Genomic DNA, 22,991 nt, shown 5'->3' with positions numbered 1-22,991 from the left:
TATGGAACTTTCAGAGTTTTTTTTTTCCTCACCACAAATTTTGATTGTTACTTGTAGGGCTGCAACAAATAATCGATAAAACCGATAATTATTGATAATGGAAATCATCGACAACGAATTTCATTATCGATTAGTTGGATATTTGTGGTGAGCACAGAGGAGCTCCATCAGTGATGTCACTTTACAGCCCAGTGAAAAATGTGTTGTCTTCAAAGATCATAAGCATATAGTTTAATATGGAGCGATTGCTGCATTAGGTGCGTTGGCAAAATTATTGTGCCGTTTAATGCGCTAAAGAGTTGTTTCTCTCCAGCCGAACTCACCTGTATGAACATTTATGACATTCAAAAAATAACAATATCCACAACTAAGAGACATGGTTTTCATGTACAAGAAAACCCTGGATAACAGAAGATTAGTCAAAATAATAATTACCGTGCTCAGTTTGAAGTCTTGCTCTTTGAACACTGAGGTCATTTAACTGACGAATATTCTCATTATTCTTGGCTTTGTGTTCACCGAGTTGATCCTCAACAGTACAACACATCTTCTCAAGATTTGCCTGTAAATGTAAACATTTTCAGAATGACGTCAAAATAGTGTTGATTGCTTTCTGGGTGTGAACTTTTAATTATCTTGCATTTCTTTGTTGAACACCTTTGCTTTGGCAACAGCCTCCATGTTGCTGGAGAAATCAACAATCTCCATTGATGAATGACCTCATGCTGGAGGGTAGCCTCTTCTAGATCATGACGCAACTTCTGGAATTCAGCCTTACGCTTCTTATTCATCTCAATCTGAGCAGCAGTTGCTCCTCCAGCCTCCTTAAGCCTCTCACTGATCTCCTCAAGTTCCCTGGAGAGATCAGCTCTCTGCTTCTCCACCTTTGCACAAGCAGCATGCTCAGCCTCATTCTCTTCCTCCAGTTCCTCATTGCGTGCCTACAGAGGCAGTTAGTGAAACTTTATAGATCTTGATTATACCATTTTTGCACAATGTTACAAAAGAATCCCATTAAATACCTGAAGCTCCTTGATCTTCTTCTGGAGTTGAGCTCCCAGAGATTGTTCATCTTCAATCTTGCTGAGCAGCTGGCTTGTTTCAAAGTCTTTTCTGTGTGTAAAAGGGAAAAATGTAATGAATCATTTGAAATAAACCACAACTTGAATATTATTGTGATAAGTTAGAAAGAATTCTCACTCCTTCAGTTTCTCATCTGATTGCTGCTTGTCATTCTCCAGGTCAATGATGGATTCTTGAGCCAGTTTCAGCTCTCCGAGCTTTCTCTTGGCTCTCTCAAGGTCCATGTGTAGCTTCTCTTGTTCAAGGGAAACCTCAAGCTGTGCAGATTTGTTTTTTTATTGATTTGAAAAACATGTTAATTGTTACTAGCATTATTATATAATGGTTTAACTAGCAATAATTCTTTTCTTCATTTTTATCTTTAATATTTACTCTCCTCTTCTAGTGGTGGTTTGTAAAATATTCAAACTGAAATATTCAATAACCTAATCTTAACTCTGTACCACAACTCACATCATCAACTTGCTGTTCAAGCTTTGTCTTGGGTTTGGTCAGGGTGTTGACTTTGTCCTCCTCTGCCTGGAGATCATCCAGAGTCTGCCGATATGCCCCTTGGAGGGCATTATTCTCCTTTGTAAGCTTGGCAATACTCTCATCCAGTGCTGCTATTTCCTCAGTCAGGTTCTTGACCTGTGTGATGTTGGATACTAAATTACTTCCTTTTGTTCTAATTAATATTCTTTAACAAAAAGTTGGGTGCATAATAGAACTGAAATAAAACATTAAACCAACTGTCACAAATGTTTCTCCTTTTCCACTTTAGCCAAGGTGAGCTCCAGGTCATCAATGTCTTTCTTCAGCTCAGAGCACTCATCCTCCAGTTTCTTCTTCTTGCCTGTGAGTTCAGCATTGATTTCTTCCTCATCCTCCAGTCTCTCAGTTGTCTCCAAGTTTAGCATCAAGCTGAATTTTGCTCTTGATCAGACCTGCACACCTCTCCTCAGCATCTAAGAGATTCTCAGATTACTGAGAGGAAAAAAAGACTGCTTTATAATTGGAGAACCTATTGTTAATATTTTACACAGCCATATTTTAGTGAATTCATTAATGCATACTTAGAGGCTACTTGAAGCTGCAGATCAACCATATCCTCAAACTCTTTCTTTTTGGCTTCAGCCTTGACAAGATTTTCTTTGCATAGTCCTCTTACATGTTTGACAGCTCCTTCTCAGTCTCAGCACTCATCAGTAGAGGCTTAATCTTGTAGTAAACCTTAATCCATGGCCAGAGATTGACATTCATGAATGGGCGGAACCTTTGTGTGCCCAAATCTATACTTGTCATGATTAACATTGATGAATCCCAGGAGTTTCTCAGAGGCCTTCTTGTTGTCCATAAACGATCCCTCAGGGATAACACTGGCATTCAGCACCTTGTATCTGTGGAAGATTGATCAAAAGGCTTCATATTTTTACATTGAGATAACCCTCCAACAGGAAGTAGTATTTTCATGCAGTCCTGTTTACCTCTGTTTGAAGTCACCATAGAGGATTCTGCTGGGGAAGCTTTTTCTGAAAATTCTGATACCCTCCAGTACACTGTTACACCTCAGCTGGTGGATAACCAGGTGGTTCTCCATGAGACTTTTAAAGAACAATTTACACATTGAGCTCAATACATGAAAATTTCACATGGCCATCATCATATATTGTGCTGATGTCCGAATATCTGTAAGCCCTTAATTACTTCATACTTTACCTAGAGTCTTGGACACATTGGGAATCAGACAATGCACAAAGTGAGGGTGAAAGCTCCTCAAGTTGGTCATAAGTTTGCCCAAGTACATCTGTGGAAAATAAAGAGTTTTCTCTCTCTCTATTGTTTTTTTTTTTTTTCAAAAACAGCAATATTGTTGTCATATCAAGTTCGCCATCCTCTATACATACCCTGAACTGGGAGAACACAGTCTGCACAAACAGTAAAATAATGAGCCACATTGCTATTTCAATCATTCTGTATTTAAAATATTTGTAATGTATAACTACCCTCAACAACAGGTGGGTAGAGAGTAGCCAGAAATTTGACAGAGGACTTCTGGTACAGCTGAACAAATGACTCATTCAGTGGATCTTTGTTCTTGTCCAACCAGGAAGCGATGTTGTAATACACAGTTCCAGCATATTGAACCAGGGAGAAGTGGGCCTCAAGTTTGCATTTGGCAGGCTTGGTTTTTGTCAAGGTGCTGATCATACAATTTGTTCTTGAAGGAAATGTCTGTAGCTTCAGGGAACATGTACTCCTCTTCAAGGATGGAGAAAATACCCATGGGCTTTTTGTAAATGAATGAAGTGTATTACTAAAAGTTTCAGATTTTGTGAATGGCAAATGATAAAAAAATGTAGAAGCCAGTAAAAAAAAACAAAAAAAACAAACTTATTTTATGAGCTCAGTGCAAGTAGCCAAGTCCATGCCGAAGTCAATGAACTCCCAAACAATGCCCTCCTTGTTCCAGCACAAACATGTGGTGGTTGAAGAACTGTTGCCGTTTCTCATTGGTGAAGTTGATGCACAGCTGCTCCATGCTGTTGAACTGGAGAGAAAAAACATTTACTGAATACTGAATATGAGTCAACTCACATTCAAATTTGATACAATGAAAATTACTACATTAAAGATCTCAAAGCCAGCAATATCCTGCGCACCAATGAAGAACTGTCTGGCTTGTTTTGTGTCCAGCATCTGGTTGATACGAACGACCATCCACAAGAAGATCCTCTCATAGATAGATTTGGCCAAAGCGCTAACAGAATTGTACACATGTGAACAGAATTTAGTGTAAATATTATTGAAACCTACTCTGCTTTTGTGATGATTTGTCTTAGCTGGCAACTCTTGTTGCTTGACACTTGATACTACTACATACCTGTGGCACGGTTTGACCTTTGGTCACATACTCATTTCCGACCTTCACTCTGGGGTAGCACAAAGCCCTCAGCATATCAGCAGAGTTCAAGACCAGAAGGTAGGCATCTTTGTCAGCATCTAATAAATACATTTGAAAAGAAAAAAAAAAAACCAAAACAACATTCTTAAATGTATTCTCTCATTTATTCTTCAGTATATTTTTATTTATATTCTATATTTAATAGAGCATAATAAGCATCATTCTAAACTAAATCAAAGCACCACATTCAAATGCCCATACTTAAATTCTCACACTGTTTCAGTTACTGATCAGACAAATGAGACTTAACTTAATATTTTAAAACCCAGACTAAAATACAAGCAATAAGACTGGTCTCAAGCTACTGTAAGAAGCACACATTGTAAAATAATACATCTGAACTCTTCACCCAGTCACCCAAGTCTCACCCTCAGTGCCATCAGGCTCAGCCTGCTGCTCACGCTGCTTCTGCTTGAACTTCATGTTACCATGATGCAGCACAACTCCAGTGAACTTGTAGATACCCATCTTCTCCTCAGCACTAAAGCCCAGGATGTTAATAGCAGCCTGAAAAATATATAATATTTTCAGTATATACAGTAACAATTAAGAGACAGATACTTCAGTTGTTTTTTAAACTCACATCAGTTGCAACCAGCTCCTCTTTATCATCAATGCTTGACACTGTGATCGGACCCTGACTGCACATGGGGAAGTCATAGGGGTTGGTGGTGGTGAGTGTCATATCTGTAAAATATGAGTACTTATCACAAAGCCTTTTACAATATACACTGACATTTCAAGATGAAATTGAAAAACATTTGTGCACCTACCAATCAGCTCTGGCTTATGGTTGGTCATCAATTAGTAGAAGATGTGGTAGCCTCTCTCATCTGGAAGCTGGAATGTCACTCTAGACTTCTCCAGCAGATCTGTTGAGAGAATGTAAGGATGTCATGTTCTGAAGAGTGACTGACAAAGAAAAATATACAGATTCATAAATAAAATCATGTCCATCTACATGTCTCAATATCAGCACTAGCCAGTTTTCCAGTTGTGCCAAAGTGAATTCTGATGAATTTACCGTTTAATACTGACTAAGTGCTCAGTATAAATAAAACTGGTGAACTTTCAAAACGAAATGAGTTGTCATTTCTCCCAGTCTTGGCATTACCATAAGCCTCAAGCAGAGGGTTGGCAGCAATGATCTGGTCCTCAGGAGATCCATGTGTTGTGTGAAGGGTTTAACTTATTTCATGTCTCATATCTAAACATAATTTGCAAAGTATTTGGAATTTTTAACATAAATATAGATATAGTTTTGTATCTCGTAACTGCATTTTGCCGGGAACTTGCTCTTTCTTCTTGTCACCACCCACCGCAACTGTGGCAAAGTACTGGATGACACTTTTGGTGTTCACTGTGTTTCCAGCACCAGATTCTCCACTGGTTTATGAGAGATAACAAGATGATTGGACATGTATAAGTTCCATGAGAAGAAAATAAAACCTCAACATCCCTATACAGTAGATACATACGTAATCAAGACAGACTGGTTCTCTCTGTAAATTCAAAGGCAATAATTTTTAATAATTGTTTTATGAAAACTAAAATCCAGAATTTCACAAAATCAGAATCAGCTTGTTTAAATCTAGATCTTACCATTAAGCATGAACTGATTTCAGAGATGATGGAGGAATTGTCAGAGACAGTGAAGGGGTGGGGCCTCCATACGCTTTTTGCCTCTGTAAGCAGACCCCACTACTGCATCATACACTGGGAGCCAGGTGCAGAACATCACAATACATGTGAAGACTGACAAAGGAAACAGGGAAAACAAGGGCTTAAATACAAAGGGAACGAGGAACACCAGTGGAAACAATCAGGGGAAAACCAATCAAAAAACGAAACTACAAAAGGACTACAAACTAACAGGAAACAGGAACATGGGAACTAAACAAGAATTTCAACATAAAAGTCAAAGCAAAAAACAGGGAATATGTGACAGTGCCCCCCTTTTAAGGAGCGGATTCCAGACGCTCCAAAAAAAATAAAAATAAAAAATAAAAAATTGTCCATGGGGTGAGGGGGGAAAACAGGTTTTTCAGGGGGGCACAAGGGGTAAACAGGCAGTTCAAGGGGGCACAAGGGGCAAGGGGAGCAGAGGAACAAGGCAAAGTCAGGGAGGCTTGAAACCAAGGTGGAGCCGGAGGGATAGAGAGCCAGGGCGACGCTGCATGCTCGGAGGACCAAGTAGACCAGAGCAGATCAGGCAGACGGCTAGGAGACCAAGGAGATGACCTCATGGTGGGGACTGGGTCAGGAGTCCTGTGAGGCGGCTGCAGGACCGAGACAGGGTCATGCGGCGGAGCTGATGTAGGAGGAGTCTCTGGGGGCGGAGCCGTGGAAGTCTCTGGGGGCGGAGCCGTGGAAGGCAGAGCCATGGCAGGCTGGAGGGGCGAAGCCAGAGATGGCAGAGCCATGGGAGGCTCGAGACAAAGAGTCCTGGATGAATGGGAAATGACCTCCGTGGTTGCGAACATGGGATGAGACTCGGAAACAACCTCTGTGGTCGTGAACATGGGTAGAGACTTGGGAACGACCTCTGTAGTCGTGGGCATGGGCAGAGACTTGGAAACGATCTCCATGGTCGTGTACATGGGATGAGACTCGGAAACAACCTCCGTGGTCGTGTACATGGGAAGAGACTTGGGAACGACCTCTGTAGTCGTGGGCATGGGCAGAGACTCGGGAACGACCTCTGTAGTCGTGGGCATGGGCAGAGACTTGGAAACAACCTCTATGGTTGTGTACATGGGAAGAGACATGGGAACAGAAACTTTTCTTCTCTTCCTCCTCCTCTGGATGGCCGAAGTTGGCAACGCTGGCTCTGGAATGGACGAGGCTGGCAACTCATTGGCCATGGCAGGCGTGGGCGTTGGCTCATTGTCCGTGGCAGGCATGGGTGCTGGCTTGTTGACAGTGGCAGTCGTGGGCGCGGGCTCGTTGACCGTGGCAGGTGTGGGCGCAGATAATTTTTGAGGTAGGATCTTCATGGACCTACGCACCGACATCAGTGGCAGATCATACAACTCGGAGACAGGGGCCATGGAAGGCTTGGAAAAGGGAGCCGAAGATGCAGGTTTTGGCCTGGGGTTCCCAGCATAATCCACTGTATCAAGGGAACCGCAAAGTTGCAGAGCCTTCTCCACATATTCGCCGAGTGTCCAGTGAGGATCAGCCGGAGGCATCAGTTCCCTCAGTGCACTATTCAGACCGGTCTGGAAGAAAACCACCAGAGAGCGGTCTGGATAGTGCACTACATTTGCCAGCTCCAAAAACTCACGGACGTGATCCTCAACTGAACGGTCCCCTTGTTGAAGGAGCAGAATTCTGCCGTCCGCTCGATCCATTTTTTGGTCAGTCTTTCTGTAATGAGGTTGGCGAGGATGGAGGATCTAAGTGCAGCTTTTAATGGAAACAAAAGATGAACAAAGTAACTCAGAATAAAAAATGAAAACAAAACACAGGGAGCCAGGTACAAACATGACAATACATGTGAAGACTGACAAAGGGAAACAGGGAAAACAAGGGCTTAAATACACAGGTGCAAACAAGGGAGCGAGGAATACCTGTGGAAACAATCAGGGGGCTTGTAGGCCGGTCCTTACCAGACATCACCGGCAACAACGTGGCCTATGGGCACAAACCCACCTTCGCTGGACCAGACAGGACTGGCCAAAAGTGCTCTTCACTGACGAGTCGCGGTTTTGTCTCACCAGGGGTGATGGTCGGACTTATGTTTATCGAAGGAATGAGCGTTACACCGAGACCTGTACTCTGGATTGGGATCGATTTGAAGGTGGAGGGTCCATCATGGTCTTGGCCAGTGTGTCACAGCATCATCGGACTGAGCTTGTTGTCATTGCAGGAAATCTCAACGCTGTGTTTTACAGGGAAGACATCCTCCTCCCTCATGTGGTACCCTTCCTGCAGGCTCATCCTGACATGACCCTCCAGCATGGCAATGCCACCAGCCATACTGCTCATTCTGTGTGTGATTTCCTGCAAGACAGGAATGTCAGCGTTCAGCCATGGCCAGCGAAGAGCCCGGATCTCAATCCCATTGAGCACGTCTGGGACCTGTTGGATCGGAGGGTGAGGGCCAGGGCCAGGGCCATTCCCCACAGAAATGTCTGGGAACTTGCAAGTGCCTTGGTGGAAGAGTTGGGTAACATCTCACAGCAAGAACTGGCAAATCTGGTGCAGTCCATGAGGAGGAGATGCACTGCAGTACTTAATGCAGCTGGTGGCCACACCAGATACTGACTGTTACTTTTGATTTTGAGTACTTCTGTAACTGCTGATCTCCTGGGATTTTCATGCACAACAGTCTCTAGAATTTCCTGCGAATGGTGCCAAAAACAAAAAACATTCAGTGAGGGGCAGTTCTGCGGATGGAAATGCCTTGTTGATGAGAGAGGTCAACAGAGAATGGTCAGACTGGTTTGAACTGACAAAGTCTAAGGTAACTCAGATAACCACTTTATACAATTGTAGTGAGAAGAACAGCATCTTTGAATGCTATTCCGAGATGTGGGTTGCTGCTGTTTTGGCGGCACGAGGAGGGCCTACACAATGTGGCTGATCGGTGTGTGTATATACATATATATAAAGTGGAAGAATATGGAATATTGTGGAAAGGAGATGTAAAAATTATCATTACAGTGTTATTCCTTGTTGCTGTTGAAAAGATTAAATATTAATTGGGAGATTACAAGCTTGCAAAATTGGTTGAAAAAAAAAAGAAAACAGACAAATATCATGTCAGAATGTGTAAACACTATTTTTTTAGTCTAACAATAGCACATTCTCCATCCGGCCAAAATGCTTTTGTTACTAGTTTTGCAAGTGGTTGCAACACCTGTTTAAACTGTTAAGAGATCAGCTGAATGTATTCACCTCATAATGCATTTACCATCAGAGCAACACATTTAAATTGCACATGGTTATTAACAACTACAATCAAAGTCTAAGTCAGAGGAAAACTAATATGAGTTTTATGGGGTTGGGGTTTGTTAGAGTCTTGAGATTCAGAGCCATATGTTCACTCTTGGGTGGTCAAAGGCTGCTAAACAATTTTTTTTTTTTTTTTTTTAAAGTCTAATTTACAGTGAGGCACCTAAAATGGAAGTAAATGGGGCCAATTTTTTGCAGGGTTTAAAGGAAAAAATTTGAAGCTGATAATTTTATAAAAGCTCTTACATTAATTCTTCTGTTAAAACTCATGTATTATTTGAGCTGTAAAGATGTTTAAATCTTCATTTTTGCAGTCATTTTAGGGTTTGTTGACATTGCATCATCATTGCAATGAAGTTGTAAAATTGGCTATAACTTCACACAGAAAAGGTAAGCAATTTTATCATACTAAAATCATGTTAACACGCATATTTTTTACGTCTTTTAGATATACTTTTGAAACAGCGAGTATTTTAACGTTTACAGATTGGCCCCTTCACTTCCATTGTATGCATCTCACTGGAACCCACTGTAGGAGTTCTAGGAGTGGGTGGCAAGAAGGAAGCGGGAGCCGGTATCACAGTCCATTTGTGTATTCTTTTATTCTCAAGGCTTAACTCAAAATATGCTTTCAAGCAAAAACTTCAATGTACACACACAGCTTCCATGATAACAGTCAACATAAACTCAATTTTATTATTTAAACAACTTTTCAGTGTACAGCTTCAGTTTGTGTGTGTGTGTGTGTGTGTGTGTGTGTGCGTGTGTGTGTGTGTGTGTGTGCGTGCAAATAAAAATAAAAACATATTCTTAAATCATGTTTTTCAAATTTATGCCCTTCAAATATATTAGTAAAAATGTATATACTCTTCCATCCTTATTTAGTAGGCTTTTCGGTAAAAGCTGAGTAATATCTATAGATTTCATTGCTTCTATAAGCTGTGATCTTTCATTCTTATATGACAAACATTTTATTAGGACATGTTCAACTGTTACAGGAAGACCACGTCTTATGCAACGACCGGATTCATGTTTGCCAATACTGAAAAGTGATTGATTTAATGAGGAATGCCCAATTCTGAGTCGAGATATTATGGTATCTTCTCTTCTGTTTCCATAACTATTCTTCTCAACTCCAACAGCTCTTTGGATATTATATAAATATCCAAATGTATCTCTCAATTCCATTGACCTTGCCACATCCTTATTACAGCTGTTTTGATTATTCCTTTTACTTCCATTTTGCTCAATGATACACTAAAGTCTATATCATGATGTCTTACAGCTTGTTTAGACATCTGATCATCTTCCTAATTTCCTTCTACCCCCAAGTGAGCAGGTACTCATAAAAAGGAAAGGACTGTTCTTAACTGATGTATCCTATACAGACATTTAAGTATATCTAATAAAATATCCTGCCTTGTAGATGATTTTCCACTTTTTAAACTTGATAGAGCCGAGTATGAGTCAGAACATACCACCACTTCAGCTGGAAGGACCTCTTCAACCCAATGAAGAGCCATTATGATAGCAAGCATTTCCGTAGTGTAAACTGATAGATGATTTGATGTCCTTTTTGCTATTTTGTACTTGAAATATGGTATGTACACTGCTGCAGCTGTATTGCATGAATCAGCATCTTTAGATCCATCTGTGTATATTTGAATTGTTGAGAAAAATTTCTGGTGCAAATACTGATGCACTATTGTATCTTTTGAAACTCGTCTGTTTTTTTATTTATTCTGTCTAGCACCTGAAAATCAATTGTTGGCATTAGGAAAAGCCATGGAGGTGTTACTGACATGACAATAGTTGGGCTAACTTTGATATTACTTATTCCTATTTGTTCAGCCTCCTTATTTGCTTTGCATCCAAAGCTATTCAGGTTCATATACTCCTAATCCCAACAGTTCTCAAGAACTCTTTTGACTGGATGTGATACTAACTGTCCTTTTATAGAAATCCAGTATGCCATTTCCAGCTTGATTCTTCGAATTTCCAATGGCATCTCACCCATTTCCACTTGTATTGCTGATATTGGGGATGCACCACAGCAAATTCTCAATGCTTGGGATTGAATAACATTTACCTTATTAATCAATTATTTGCATGCTGAGCCACACACTATCTATTGTAGACCTTATTATTGCGCAATACACTCTTTTTGGAGACTGCCAATCTGCACCCCAGTCTATTCCTGCCAAACATCTTAACACATTTATACCTTTCTTGTTTTTGTCTATTATTCTTTGGATGTGTGTGGCAAATGTTCATTTAGAATCCATCCATATCCCTAGAAATCTGATAACTGATGTTTGCTCTAACTCTTGATCATACTGCTTCAATTTAACAGAGGGAGTTTTCTTCTTTTTTGAGAAACACACCACTTTGGTCTTTTCCACTGACAGCTTAAAACTCAAATTATTTGCCCAGTCCTCTTCTACTTTAATTGCTGTCTGCATCCTTTTCACCACATGTGATATATTTCGTCCTCTTTTCCATAAGGCATTATCATCAGCATATAATGATTTTCCTATTCCTAGATCAACTTTGGCAAATATATCATTTATCATTATATGGGGGCAGTGGTGGCTCAGTGGTTAAGGCTCTGGGTTACTGATCAGAAGGTTGGGGGTTCAAGCCCCAGCACTGCCAAGATGCCACTGTTGGGCCCTTGAGCAAGGCTCTTGACCCTAGCTGCTCCAGGGGCACCATATCATGGCTGACCCTGCACTCTGACCCCAGCTTAGCTGGGATATGTGAAAAAAAAGAATTTCACTGCAAATGTATAACATGTGATAAATAAATATAATTATTAATTACAATTAATTATATTGAAAAAAATAGGACTGCAAACACTACCTTGAGGAGTTCCATTACCAATATTGTATATCTTAGAAAAGGAGGACCCCACTCTAACTTGAATAGTTCGATTAGCTAAAAAATCCATTATCCATTAATACCCATTCGATCTAGTTTAATTAAGTCCATCCTTCCACATCATGTCATATGCCTTCTCTACATCTAAAAACACTCCCACCAGTACTTCTTTATTAGTCTGAGCTTTTCTAATATCTGCTCCTAAACTTAATACTGGATCCTTTGTGTTTCTTCCTCTTCTAAATCCACTCTGATGTTGACTTAAAAACCCCTTAATTCTAAAACATATCAGTCTTGACATAACCATTCGCTCCATTAATTTGCAAAGGTTTGATGTTAATGCAATTGGTCTGTACCTTGTTGGTTGTGAATGATCTTTTCCTGGCTTTGCAATTGGAACAATTGTTCCGTGCTTCCATGTAGAAGGGAGCTTTCTTAGTTCCCATACTTTATTAAAAAGCTGAAGTATCATATTCAACTATGGATTTAAAAGATGTTTTATCATTTCATAGCATACTTCATCTTTTCCTGGAGACGTATTCCTCACCCCTGCAATGGCCTACTTCAATTCATATAGTGAAAAAACTACATCCAATGTGTTTCCAGATGGACTTCTTTGATTAAGAATATTAGGAGCTTCTCTTATATTCTTTTCTCTTTGTATGCTGCGTTCCATTTGTCTCGGAAGTCCGAGCTCGGGACTCGGATCGACGTCATATCCTTAAAAAAAAACAAAGAAAAAAACAAGAAATCCGAGTTGGATGCGTTCCTTTTACACACAACACGACAAGTCGGAAAAAAAGATGGATGCCTCTAGGAAAGTAATTGTTGAACTAGCTCTTTTGGAGTAGAGAGCTACAAAATATGTATGCACTTCACCTAAGAGACCTCGAGGAAGATGACAGAAAGCAGAGAAGGTATGTTAATGTTTCCACGTATTTGACTGTATCAAAACATGTTAACCACGTTTTAATCGAACCAGCGGTGTAAACAAAGGGCAATGCCCTATGGAAGTACAAATGTATATTTGCAATATAAATTTGCCTAACTGTGATATGTGTAAACGATTTTACGGTTTGTAACGTTAGGCAGTGTTGTTGTAGCAACATTGACCATTGTTCTTGTAGCAGCAGCGACCTAGCCAGTTTTAGCTGTATCAGTTTATAAACAACACATTACGCGGTAATTCACGCATAACAGGATCGTAGCAACATGCCTAAAGGCAACGGTAATACAGTATTGTGTATACGACTTACTAAATTGGACACAAAAAAAGACAAGTGCTAAAAAAAAACACAGCAGACTACAGTCGATGCTCTTCGCAGCCATTTTGCTTTCTGAACGCGGGGTCCTCTGAGTTCATCCGACTTTCCGAGTAGGAATTCTGACATCGGGGGGCGTTCCATTTGTCAGTTCCGGTCTCGGAACTCGGAAAATAATTCGGAGCTCCGACTTCCGATACAAATGGAAAGCAGCATTAACCTCATTTCTTTGGATATATTTTGATTACTATGTACCTTTACAAAAGTTTCTGCCAATATTTCTGCTTTTTCTGAATTTTTAATGATTCGTCTTTCTCCACTAATTAAAACAGGTATACTTCTGTAAGTCTGTATCCCTCCCATTTTCCTTATCATTCCCCACATTTCATTAATGTTTACTTTCTTTCCAATATCGTCACAGAATTCCCTCCAATGCTTCCTTTTTGCTGTCCTTTATGTTATTCCATAGTTTTGATGACTTTACTATTGTTCTAAAATCTGAAGGAAAAAAAATATATAATAAAGAACAAGTGTTTCAAAACTTTTGACCAGTAGTGTACATAATAGACAAGACAAGTACAAGCCATAGCATATATTTCAGTGTAGTTAAAGGAAAAATTTGCAAAACAAAAAAAAATTTTTTTATAACCTGCTAATTTGCATTGATGGACATGACAATGACTTGTCCAGGTCATAATTTACTCACATGGCTACCTGTCTGATAGTTTTATCATCCGTTGGTGCCACGTTATGTCAAGTGTTTTATCAAGTCTATTTTAATTCAGCTATAAAATGTGCATATTTTGAAGTTTAAAAGAGTCCAAGTTAAAGGTTTTTACACAGAATAAATATTAAAGTGGCCATCGGATTGCAGAGCTACTTCCTGGATAATTCTGTGGGAATGACCAGGCTCCACACCCCATAATGACAAAGCAAAAACAAGATTTGTGATAATTTTCCAGATGTATTAAAAAAGAAAAAAGTGGGGTACCTCAGCGAGTATTGACACTGACTACCACCCCCTGGAGTCGTGAGTTCGAATCCAGCCTAATTGGCCCAGTTGTTAGGGAGGGTAGGGTCACATGGGGTAGCCTCCTCGTGGTCACTATAATGTGGTTCTCGCTCTCAGTGGGACGCATGGTGAGTTGTGCATGGATGCCACGGAGAATAGCATGAAGCCTCTACACATGCTACGTCTCCACGTGATTTCTCCACAAGCCACATGATAAGATGCTCATATTGACGGTCTCAGACGTGGAGGCAACTGAGATTCGTCCTCCTTTTTTTTGTAGCCTTCCCCAGATCTGTGCCTTGACACAATTGTGTCTCTGAGCTCTGCCGGCAGTTCCTTTGACCTCATGGCTTGGTTTTTGCTCTGATATGCATTTTCAGCTGTTAGGCCTTATATAGGCAGGTTTGTGCCTTTTCAAATCATGTCCAATTAATTATATTTGCCACAGGTGGACTAAAATCAAAGTGTAGAAACATCTCAAAGATGATCCAGAGAAATGGGTATTTATGTGTATGTAGATCAGAAACTGCACACCACACCTTTGATATACATATATTTTTTCTGGTCCAATACATTATACAACACTACTCCTCAACAGTTAGATGTGTATGCCTATTGTAGTTGTGATGTAATCTGTTTACAATGTCAACTTACCATACCACCAGTCATTGTACATGATAGCAATGGTTGCCAACTATGTACATTTAATTTCTTACAGTATACACCGTGTTTGTTGTCTCTCACACACACGCGATGCGATAATAAATGCAAGTTAGACTACATTCAAACTTTTTGGTGAATTAACAGATTTACTTAATTACTAGCTTAAACAGAAGGAAGGTGGTAGCAATGTCACCACTCACCAAAACTGCTATCGTTATAACACAATCAAGTAAACATTAATGTTACTTTACTTCTCAAATTCATACCGAGTAGTGATGGGAAGATCAGATCATTTTACTGACTTGAATCTTTGAGTCTCGTTCAGCAAAATGAACGAATCTTTTTTTTTTTTTTTTTTAAGTAATTTAGTTCATTTCGTTCATTTGAGCAGAATTAAATTGTTACATTTTCAATAGCCAAATCCCCCCAACACGTCTACTTATGCAAACTTTGATTATAGTCCCAATAAGGAAAAATGTATAATGCAGGCAAGGACAAATTATGAGAAACAAATTATTAGTTCACCTCTGGATTGAATCTTCTTGTCGGAGTCGTTCGTTCTTTTGTTACGTGACAGCCGTATGTGCAGAGTATACGGCTGTCACGTGACAAAAGAACGAACGACTCGGACCAAAAGAGTTGAAAAGTGTGCTAATCATTTCTGTTTCCTGTACAGCGCCTATGCGGTTTTCACGTAACAATCGAATGGAGGTTGCGCAATGCACATGCGCGGCCAACACAAAATGAATGAATCACTCTCTGAGACTACTTGTTCTTCTGAGTCACATAAAAGATTCAAATCGGTCATGAACGACCCATCACTAATACCGAGTTCGTTTGAACTTGAAAGTAGCTGTCAACATTAACACATACTAGCAACACTGGCTACTACTACTTTGAAATATGTACTAATATCTCAATTCGCATCTCACTTTAACACACGACATCTTGATGTAGTAAATATACACATACAGAGGTATTTACCTTCTGCAGGTTGTGATATGTCCGTTACCCGTTGGTGAAACTCTTAATGGGCATAATTACACTCCGGCAGGTTTTACAACTTTCACGTCTCGTCTGTTTTCCCCATTTTTAGACTGGGCTACATTAAGGGTATGTAAACGAAACATAACGTTACGTTAGGTTGTTACAGAAAATAACAGGGAAAATGTTTTCTTACATGATATCGCCATATTTTTGCAAGATATAAGTTCACTTCAAACAGCTCCCGTCTTCCTCTGTGACCATATTCCTTTTTTTGTTCTAGGTTGACATCCAACAACTCAAATTCGCTCAAAATAAGAATTTAGAAGAAAGATGTAAAATAATCCAGGTAACAGCCATTACTAGTGGACCGTGGCGAGTAGCAGTGCCGATCAGCACACCCACTCAAACGGACATACTTTCAAACAAGACCGGTGAGAGGCGCGAACAGTTCTCATTGGTTAGTTTCCTGAATGACAGTCAGATTAACCAATCATTCTCAAAGCAACACAATGAGACAGCCAATAGCAATTGTTTCAGCGTGGTAACGTATAGGGAAAGACGACTTGTTTTAAAAGAAAGAAAATACATGTGTGTAATACATTTATTTATAGCCTGTTGTGTTTAATTTATTTCTCAAATGGTGTTTTCTTTGAAGTGTATGAATAAAAATGTAATAATGTATGCTAAAGTTATTAATACATATATGTTTACACACGCACACACACACACACACACACGCACACACACACACACACACACACTTGTTTCACTATAATAGTGAGGACATCTCATAGACTTCCATTGATTTCATAGAAGGCTAAAGATATTTTATATCCCCTAACCCTCGCAGAAACCTGGGCATCCTAGTAGACATAAAGCTAAACATGATTTGGCCGATTTGAGCCTTTTTTACTAGTGAGGACAACCTAAAATGTCTCACTAGTTGGTTTTCTACAGGTTTCACTATATTAGGGAGGACATTTTGGACATTATGGCTATTGTGAACGCATTCAATAGAAAGTACACATTAAATCACAGATGGGAAAAAGTTTATGCTGCTCTCTTGGGGTTAAAACTTTCAAGCATGTTGCTGCTCTGAAGGACTTTGCATATCAATCTTGCTTCTACTCCTTCCTGCCTGGACTATTGCAATGCATTGTTTTCCTGACTTTGCCTTTACTCATTTGACTTTTGTCAGATTCATTGGCATGTATGTGCTTTTACTCTCTGTGACATCACTGATTTGGTGTGGCCAGAGGTGTAATATGACTGAAAGTTTCAACCCCGAGAGCAGTACAGCTTTGTACTCATTCAAAAAGGCAATGGATTATGTTTGATGTAATGAAAAAAAGTTTGCTAAATTTGAATCCAGAATTACAGAGTTTGAATGTAAAAGTACACATAAATATAAAACAAATAAGATTTACCTTAAAATGACAAAGAAAAACGTTAAATGGTTAGTATTAACATACTAATAACCTGTTAGTATGGACACAAACCTTTATATAATGAGCTACATATTTAATTACAGATAATTATTGTCATTTAACATAAATTTGTCTGTAATTTTAGAAAGCAGAAAAAATACGGTATAAATAATGTAGTAATTTTTCTGTAAAAAAAGAAAGAGAAATACATGCAATTTGTGATTATTGTCATAAAACTTCAAATGCCAGTTGGGTTGTTAATTTACAGATAATGTCTGTAATTTTACAGAGTTTTGAATACAAATAAAAAAAAAAACGGAAAACTACTGTAAAAATGTGGAGTTATTTTCTGTAAAATTAGGATTTTTTTTTTTTTTTTTTTTTTTTTACAGTGTGTGGTTTATCAAAATTATCTACATATTTCTTAAACTCTTGTCCATTTGAAATGAAGCTTCTTGCATTCCACTGTATGATTATTAAAACCATTATACTCCACCACATACTGCCTGGGAGTTCTGCATCTTGATTTTCTCATTTATTATTTCCACCGTTAAACCTTATACTTCCAATTGTCTTTCAGCTGCCCTTACTATGATCTTGATTCTTTCCATTCTACTTTCCGTTTGAGTAGAGCAATTTATTACCTCAGCCATAAAAGCAACAAATGATACTTTATCAACTAGCATTGTGTTTTCTTTCATTTTTCTGAGATTGTTACATTTATTTATTTTTGATTGCTCACTTTGCACACTTTCTTGTTGATCTGTATTCTTAACCCTCTTTATTGCTTCGGCATACGTCAAACCCACCGATACCTTGATATTCTGGATTTTCACTGCTTCTTTCCTCACCTGACATCCTCCATAACCTGCAATATGCTCCTCTCCACAATTACAACACTTGCGTTTCACATCATGTCCACATTTCCCATACTCATGATCTCCACCACACCTTGCACATCGATTCTTCCCCTTACATACAGCCACCAAATGTCCATACTTTTGGCATTTAAAGCACCAAAGCGGAAGTGGAACATATGGTCAAACCGCATAACTAACAAAGCCTAGAAACACTCTTTCAGGCATTTTTTCCTTCATCAAAGTGCACCATTATAGAAAGGCTGTCCATTCTTTCTCTATTTCTGACATACTTTAATTGCTTTACATCTTCCACTTTTGCCCCAGTTAAATTTCTCTTGATTATTTCTTCTGTCACATCCGTTGGGACCCCTGTAATAACTCCTTTCACCCATTTATTTCCATCTAACATAGTACACACGATTTTCTGTCCTAGTAATGACTTTAAACCTAATGCCGCTTTTCGTTGTCTGCAGTCCTTACAAAAGAGCAACACATTTCTATTTCTTAACATTTTTGCGCTTTCAATTTTCCCTATCGCATCCTTCAATGCTTTGGTCACTTTCAATGGTTTCAATACATTTGTAATCTCTGCCAATAATTTTATCATTTCCTTGAATTCCTCCATTTTCTTTTTCTCTTGTTGCTTTTCCTTTTCACTATCCGTTCCTGAAGATTTCCATCTTTTTCGGCTTTCTACTACGGTCCATTTACTATTACCACTATTCCCTTTTTCCCCCGCCACAACATTCATCCTCCATTTCCTGCTCACTTCCCGATTCTGCATCACTTCCCATCATCAATGCTCCAGTCACAAACCAGTGTTCGCTACCACTCGCAACCGAGCGTGTCTCTCTCTCCCAGTCTGGCTTTCCGCCGGCCTTTTAAAGCTTGTCTCTGCCATCACTGAAATGAGACACAGGTGTTTAGAGTCAGTAATCACCAGGTGACGGCTCTTACTGCTTCCTCTCTCCCCACTGACAGACCACGTCCCCCTCCACACCCAGATTTGTGATTTTTTTAAAGGAAAGGAGGCGCATGTCAAAATTAGTTTTTGTGGTAATAAATATTATGCCACAAATGCTGTTGATTGAGCTTGTAATGTATTGAACTTGTATTGAACATGGAATATTCGTTTAAACTTACCTAAGTGTCATACAAGATAAGGAGTTGTTGGTCTTTTCTCTTTTTGGTAGTTGGTAGGAAATGTGTCTTTCATGCAGACTGAGGGTTTGCTGTTGCTTGGAGCTTCTGATGAATGATTGCAGAAAGTAAATACCAGTCATTGTTGTGAAAGGTCATCACTTTAGATCATTCTGTCATGCTTGGTCTCATTCAACAGATAATAATAGTTTTTTTAGTTGCATTGAGATCAATGAAGGTGTCCGAGCATCTTTATTGGTTAATATTTTGTTTATTGCCTCCATCACAACTATTAGGTACCATGCGTGATTATTAGCAACTTTGACTTTACTAAAAATATTCTACCCAATGGTGCATATGGTTAGCAATGGAATTAGATTTAAAATGGAAATTATTTTGAATGGGGAAAAGAAAAGTGCATTGACTTGATGGAAAAACAATGTGCTAAGCAGGAAAACCATAAAATGTCCTTAAAAATCAGAGGCTCAAAGTTTCAAAGGAATACCACTGAGATCCAAAGTACAGTTACATCTTGCCGGCTTTGTAAAACTACTGTAGCTTCATCACTGTTCATCTCTGCTGAAGCTTTCCTGCCTCTGAATGTGAAAATAATCAAGTAGCTTTAAGCTCATGTGAAAAAGAACTTCAAGCAAGGCAGAATGCAATACTGATAATGAATGAAAATATTGCTTATGATGTATTCAACCTTTGGTTGAAACTGCAATGAACAAACTCTTGCTACCGAAACATACAAACTACTAAGTGTAAACTTTGAGACTTGTTTTGTTTCCACCCCATTTCTTTAATCTCCTTTCGTGTGCTGATTTTAACTTACTGCTTTCTGAAACAACTCAAAAAGTGTAAAAAAAAAAAAAAAAAAAAAAAAAAAAACTGACACTGTATTTTTCACTAGTGTTACTTCCTCAGCGCACTATATCTAGTGGTTTTAGAGTAACAGGATTGTGGTTTTAACAGCAATGATCTGTATCCTGCCCCTGCACCACAAACAACAGAGTTATTTATAAACATTTAGTTGGCTCAGAAAACAGAAGTATTAAATTACAACTTAAATAGGAAGCATCAACTTCAGGAGGGGGAAAGGCCAAAACAACAAACATAAGAGAGATCTGCCTAGCAGGAGTAAAACCATAACTAAACTGTTCAAAGAAAAACAATTTAACAGAAATGTACACTAACTCCCTGACTGGCCAAAAACAGGAGAAAACAGTGTAATACAAACAGAAATGGCTCCCACCTCCCTACAGCTTCCATAGAAATGTTAAACATGAACAACTGAACAGTGTTTTAAGCTGTGCGACAGGTTTAAATGTTGGAAAAATCACTAACAATAGTAAATAAAGGAAACAATAAATAAGCCACGTATAGGCTACAACAAGCTTAGACGTTGGAGTCACCATCAACAGTAATTAAAGTAATAATAACTGTGAAAGCTACAACTAAGCTTTCCAGCTATTCAATCAACAGAGTACTAAGCAATGAGGTACAGCACCCTGAGCTGGGACAGGACAAAGAACACTGCTCTGGAGAACTCCATGAAGGAAAGGTTCTCACTCTCCATGAGTTTCCCCTCTGTTTTTAAGCTGCCTCCCTCTTGATTATTGAGCATCTACCTGCTGGAGAGAGTGTGGGAGGAGCAAAAGAGGAAAAAGGGGGAGAAAACAGGGAAAATACACACCATAGTAACTCAAATCACAATTCTTAGACAATATCCACAACTAGTGACAGTGACAACTATACACAATAACAACAATAAAAATAAATACGTCACTGGACGTAACGATAGGTACTTGTGAAGTTGTATATTGTGTACAATATTGTACATTCTATGTTGTGTAAATTGTGGTTGAATATCTGTCACTTCACCACTACATTTGTATTTCCTATTCCTGATACCTTGTATTACCTGTGGATTTGTAAGATGGAAAAAATACTTGTATTTCTGTAAATTCTAGAATCTTATCATATATGTAGACACACTGTGAACATAGTCTGGAGGGGGGAATCAGCAAAAAATTTGGTTTAATTTGCATGAAATGACACAATGATGATTTGTAATCAGTCTAATTACAGTATGTTTTGAGTCACTGATCAAATAAATGATGGATGGCCTGCCTACTTAAAATATTTATCATTAATTTAATGAACATTTAAAACAGAGAAACCAGAAGAACAACACCTAAAAGAGCACACACACACTTGGCAAAGATACAGTTTTTTATAGCCCCCTTCTGATTTGACTGGGTACTGCAGACTGAAATCACATCCTCTATTACTGATTCTCACTCTGTCTGCTACAGTGGCAGTGACAGATCACATATGATTCTTCTGTACTCAGTAAACTCTCTGTCAGATATAAATAGTGCTTAAATATATTTACATCTGTTAATAACTGTAAAGTTGAAAATAATGATCAAAGTTTAAAGCACTCATCAAATATAGTTTGGAAGTGTAAGAGTAGGTTAAAGGAATATTTCAGGTTCAATACAAGTTAAGCTCAGTCGACAGCATTTGTGGAATAATGTTGATTACAACAAAAAATAATTTTGACTCGTCCAACCTTTTCTTTAAAAAAAAAAAAAAAAAAGAAGAAGGTGCAAAAATCGAGGTTACAGTGAGGCACTTACAATGGAAGTAAATTGGGCCAGTTTTGGAGAGTTTAAAAGCAGAAATGTGAAGCTTATAATTTTATAAAAGCACATATTAATTAATCTGCTAAAATTAATGTATTATTTGAGCTGTAAAGTTGTTTAAATCATAATTTTTACAGTCGTTTGTTGACATTAAATCATCATGGCAACGAAAATGTAAAATTAGAAAAACTTTACACAAAAAAGGTTAGTAAGTGATTTTAACACACTTAATAATGTTAACACACATATTGTGTATGTTTTGTGTCCATACTTTTGAAATAGTGAGTATTTTAAAGTTTACAGATTGGCCCCATTCACTTCCATTGTAAGTGCCTCACTGGAACACAGATTTTTGCTTTTTTTAAAGAAAACGAGGGGCAAGTCAAAATTAATTATTGTGGTAATCAACATTATGCCACAAATGCCTACACATAAACCTCTCTCTAAAAACCTTTCTTCATCATACAGTTGACCTATACCTGAAATGTATGGCAGTGTGTTTTGATTATGTTTGCTTGTTTATCCGAAAGCCATAACAAAAATATGATGATGGGGAAAATGTACTGTTGAGGGTAGAATTCACAAGTGAAATCTGACAAGAATGGTATTATAAATTGTTCTTCTTCAGCTCATATCACGCTAAAACTTCTCCGCCTCATTCATTCATATTCTGCTTCTATAGATGTGTTATATCAAGGGAGAAACGATACCGGAGTTTGAGTAATCAACTCATCAGTTGGCTGATAACATTTTTTGTTTTTTAGAAAATGCAGCATAATATGGTTCAATTCAGTGCTTGAAGTGGGGCGGTATATGCACTCCCGGTACAATGTAATGTCTTTATTTAATGTAAGTCAGTTATTCAACTAGGCCAGCCAATCAGTTTTATCTGACCTTCCAAATTATTTTAATAAAATTGCGGTGGTAAACATCTGAGCCCTCTCTGGGCAAAACTCAGCAGTGAGTTTAACAACACTCGACACGTGCAACAGCATCGGTGGCCGTCAAGCTATCCATGGTCCAGTTCCGAAGGAGCGTGTGTGTTTAAGCTTGTCTGGCCATCACTTACACTTTTCCAAAACATGAACCAGCAACTTTTAGGTGAGCGCATTTTATCACGTCT

At 38.7% G+C, this 22,991-nt stretch overlaps 1 pseudogene; it reads right to left on the bottom strand.

Moving 5' to 3' along the window:
* Positions 1-291: 291 nt before the first annotated feature.
* LOC127420543 (myosin heavy chain, fast skeletal muscle-like) overlaps positions 292-22,991 on the bottom strand; it is a 57,600-nt pseudogene continuing 34,900 nt past the window's right edge.

This window comes from Myxocyprinus asiaticus, chromosome 3, assembly GCF_019703515.2.
Source record: "Myxocyprinus asiaticus isolate MX2 ecotype Aquarium Trade chromosome 3, UBuf_Myxa_2, whole genome shotgun sequence".
NCBI classification, from domain to species: Eukaryota; Metazoa; Chordata; class Actinopteri; order Cypriniformes; family Catostomidae; genus Myxocyprinus; species Myxocyprinus asiaticus.
This window is presented reverse-complemented; position numbering and strand designations above follow the sequence as displayed.